Raw genomic sequence first — 5,112 nt, forward strand, 5'->3', positions numbered from 1 at the left:
GGTGTCACATGTAGCAAACCAGTCATGCAGGCTGCCTAGAAACATGCCACAATCATGAGGGGGTTGCAGGAATGCCTAGCAAGTACTAGATGTGCAGTACATGTGTCAGCAATTGCTCATACTCTGCAAATGTGTGGCCCATGGGTTAGGGTAATCAGATGTGACAGTTGTACCACAGGAAACATCAGTCAGGCCTCTCTACAGATAGCATATACATAACAGAAGAGGTCCCCAAAAGGCATGCATTGCAATGTGTACTGGTGTACCAAGACCACATTGGAAACCTACAGACAGTATCACGTAAGATACATCTGCTGCACAACCAACACCTCACCCCACCTCAGGCCCCCCCATCCCCATATATACTGTGCCGGTGCCAGTGTACACCTGTATGTTTGCCACTTATTAGCTGGGACTAGACTGTTACACATGGTGTTCGGTGTTTGGGACACTGCAAACTGACACACATGGGGTCTATATTATAAGATCGATGGTTGAAAACATCGAACACCATATGGTCGACACCATATGGTTGATGTCTTCAAACATCAAACTTATAAAAACAACAAAAAGAAAAATGTGCCCTAATGGGTTTAAGCAGGAGGGCTTCCACCACACCCCCCCACTACTTAAATATAACAACTTTGAGACCGCACTACATTGCAGTAAATGGAAATATCCCCTTACAGAGATTTCAATTTACATGTTCGATGTGTGCTTTTGCTATTCTCATGTTGACAATATCAGCTTTGATATTGTCGGCTTTCAAGAATATAACATAGACCCACACACATGTGTAGGCCATAGTTGTCAAGCATCTGCAAAAAGGCTGAAGGTGGGGAGGGGGTGTCATCATGACACAACAGTGCATCAGGGATCCAAAGGATATTACGAATGGCTGTATCTGCACACAGTCAGGAACTGTGGCAGACATAACCCTGACTCCACAGCAATAGTGACATCAGTGTTTAAGGGATGTGCACATGAGCTGACCTTACAATCACGCAGAGTTGGGGGCATATGTAGGGAAGACTGACTATATACTGGCAAATGCAGATGGCCCATGCTAGTATACCCCTGCCAGAAATAGTGACTGCTGTAATACACATAACAGTAGGTGCAACAAAACATAATGATAAGGGCATGCACACATATGCACCCATGAAGTGTATGCATCTCATTCAGCATAAGCACAGCTAACACATTTGTTTGACACTGCATTTGATCTTACAGGACATATGTCACATATCAGGCTCATGTAATGTTAACATATGCAGTAATGTGGTCCCATGGCATATCAAGGAAGAGGGCGTCATATCAGTAAGGGTGTGTATACTCCCCATAGCCAAGTAAGGTTTGACAGTTGTCAGTGTAATTGTATCGTATTGTTCATACATGCACTGCTGATGATGACGTCTGTAAATCAGACATCAGGCATTCACAAATAACATCCGTCCAAATATCATCCCAGGTATGTGTTGGACAAACACAAGCAGCAGAGCAGACATAACTGACACAGTAATACACATTCAGCAGTGGTGTGTACACCTGTGCGGTATGGTGCACAGTACATGGCAGGGTGTTGAACAGGTGCACAGCAATACTGTGTACATGGGTGCAGTGTTTTCCAAGGGAAGGGGCATCACACACATATATACTGTTGCTAGCATGGATTGACTAAGGCTGCACTGCATGTTTTTGAGTGCCATATGTTATGCATGTTGACAGATGGGTAATGTGAGGTCTGTGTGTAATATTTTTGTGCAACCTCACCTGTAAGTGTGTGTGTGTGTGTGTGTGGGGGGGGTGGTTATTTTGTCTGTAAGTGCAATCTGGTGGAGTGGAGTGGGGTTGATGCATGTAGGATGTGTGTGTGTGTGTGTGTGTGTGTGTCCATGTATGCACATGTGTGATTGTGGGGTTTTTCATATGTCTCGACTTCCCTTTGGAATCATGCAGTACATGGTCATGGACTGACACATGAGACACCAGGAATACTTGTCTGATGTGTATTTTAGGACAGATGATATTATAATAAGGTCTGTAGCATGGATCAAGCACTGGGAGGGGAAACTAGACACCAGGTATACTGTTAAAATTGCAATCAGCAGAAAGGTGAAAGAATACCCACGTATGCAGCACTATGGATGCATTGGGGAATTACTAGATAACACCAGTGAGTGTATCCAAATATTACTGTTGTCCACATAATAAGTTAATAGAGCAACAGACCTTGCATCTGCTGAGCAATAGTTACGTATGATGCTCCAGTGTGTGACATTATTGAGTGACTGTAGTAGCCCCTTACATATGGGGGCAATGCTCATGATGTCTGGACAAACCCAGGGTGAACACTGGGTGACAGCAGTGAGTCCTTGTAAAACCAACTCCAATCAAGTCAAAGAGGAAATGAGTAACAGGTCATGTTTTATAATCACTTGTCCAGGCAATTAAAAAAATGATATGTTAATGATTGATATTAATGAGTGTAAGTTTCCAAATGTGATGAAGGATGGGGTAATTAAGAGAAAAAACTTGGGACAGTCTGTAAACTCAGGGACAGGTAGGTATTATGGTGGAATGTCAGGGTGTGCATGTTTGTGTGTGCATGTGTGTGTGTGTGTGTGTGTGTGTGTGTGTGTGTGTGTGTGTGTGTGTGTGTGTGTGTGTGTACTGTTAAGCAATGACGTACAGGTCTTAAACTGCGTTTCTTGTTTTTCCCTCACAGGTGGCGAGGTGGGTCAGCATCCCTCTTGCATGCAATCTAATGTTGGTGTCCATACAGACACTGAAAATGATGATAGTTGTGTTGAGGCAAGCATGGGGTTGTCAGAGACCAAAACTGTGCCATAGTTTGACACCCCCCTGTTATCCACCCCATCCCCGCACACAGTCACAGTGCCTATAGATACCCCATCACCAGTGGCCATAGCAGAGGGACAGTTGGTGGTTGGTTGCAGTGCACAGGACAGTGTGGTATCTATGGCTCCTGTGTCTGGACACAGCAGCCATAGCCAGACGTCTGGTAGGGTACCACATAGGCAGATGTACATGGGTTTTCATGGGAGGGTTGCTGGTCATCATGCCCCTGGCAGAAGTGCCACATCTGGTACCACCAGATGCATGGTTCAGGCTGTCATGGAGGTGCAGGCATGTATGGAACAGTACATCAGACACGGTCTGAGGCTGCAGAGAGCTGCTGTTTCAGTTGTAAGTGACAACATCTGTGATCTTGCAGGTGCCCTCTCTTATTATACAGAGGTCATGGATAGATGGTGGGGTGAAATGGTGGGCCTCCTGGACTGTGGATTGTCCATGCTAGAGCATGTGGTGGGAGTGGTGCAATGGCCATGTGGATGTAGGCCAGCAATACCATCATCTGGAGGTCGACATGTATGTGCAAGGACACCAAGCAGCTCCCGTAGTGGCAGTACCAGCCCCAGCACTGCAGGGGGGGGTGCTGTCCACACCACACCGCAGCAGGCTGCATGCATGTGGCCCTGGCCAGTCCCAGAAGGGACCTGGTTCCAGCAGACATATGTCATCATTAGGAGAGAATAGCCTATCTAGGCTTGTACCTGGATGTGTCCGTGGAACCCCTGGCAGGCCCAGTTCTCATGTCCATGGCTGGAAGCAGTGAACTGCACACCCTGCCAGATATGGTCTTCAGCTGTCCAACAAACACATGTATAAGGCAGCCACATGGCAGAACTGTGTGCATGCATACTTACACACAATACAAACACACCTAGGGCAACCCCATACCTACACACACCACATCACCATGCATATCAGTAATTAAAACCCCTCACTCACACACATGGTGTCAAATGTATGGCCCACCCTCAGTCTCTGGCAAACCAACAACACACCTTGTGCATATGCTGATACATGTGTCACATCCCTGTCATCCATAGCATTGATGCAGGGACAGGCTAATACGGTTCTGATACACATGGTGGTTGTACTACAGTGTACCAATGTACTGCTGCGTAAGATGTTGTCACCAGTAACATTTAATACTTACATGTCAGGTAATGTAGCTGTCCAGCCATGATGCATTATACCTGTTAGTAACACTGAGTGATTGTGGTCTCCATAATGTTATCTCTTTATGTTGTAGGTGTCCATGTGTTAGCAGGAGGATGGTCTGCTGTCATATCTCACAAGGGGTATGGCACTGTGGTGACACCTTGGCTGTGCCATATCCTGGGTACAGGTGAACACATGTCACAGGTCTGTATAACAGTTACTGCCTGTGCCACATGGCTGATAGGTCTGAGGGTGGTGTATACAGGTGAGTGCATGGTGGCTGCTCTTATCAGCCATTCTGCAGTGGACAATGGTAGTTGTACTGGGTGGTACACACCACATGTTTGTGTATAACATACACAGAGGCTTAGGTGTTGATGCACTACACAGAAGACTGTACACATGGATGTATGTACCTGTGCATGGAACCCATTGAAGCCTATGTAATTCCACTAAGCCAGATTACACAGAGTAACACATTGTGGAATAAGCAGTCCGCTAGTTTAATGTTATTGACGATGGTTCCAGCAGGGTATATGTCCCCTTCCCCAATGTAGTGCAATCCTCAACATGGTAAACATATGGGTGCTGGTGTGGGTGGCACACCCCTACCCTTTGGAGGGTGAGAGGTGCTGTAGAGCCACAGATAGTGTGATAGACATACCTAACCTGTTAACATGAACTGTACAGTATTACGGCCAGCTACACGGGGGATACACTCAAAAGTAACTGCAATGGTATTGGCTGTGTTCACAACAGCCACACCCAGCTATATATACCAACCCCAGTATCACTGCACACCTATACAGTGGGGAAGAGGGCATTTACACAGCTAACAGTAGTTGTGATGAAATGTATGTCCACAGGATGATACCTGTGACATGTTAGCATATGCCATGCAGTTTTTGGACAGATGACCCCCTGGGACATGTATATTCTGTAACCTGAAGTAGATCTCTCCACATACATGCACACTCTTACTTGACAACACTGGGAATAGACCCCCTACCTAGGTATGTAGAGATACTGATGTGTGTGGCTTTAATTGCACAAAGCTTTTAGGATGAGGTGTGTTCCAGG

The sequence above is a fragment of the Protopterus annectens genome, chromosome 8.part1 (assembly GCF_019279795.1).
Source record: "Protopterus annectens isolate FY-2018-M chromosome 8.part1, PAN1.0, whole genome shotgun sequence".
In the NCBI taxonomy this organism is placed as follows: Eukaryota; Metazoa; Chordata; order Ceratodontiformes; family Protopteridae; genus Protopterus; species Protopterus annectens.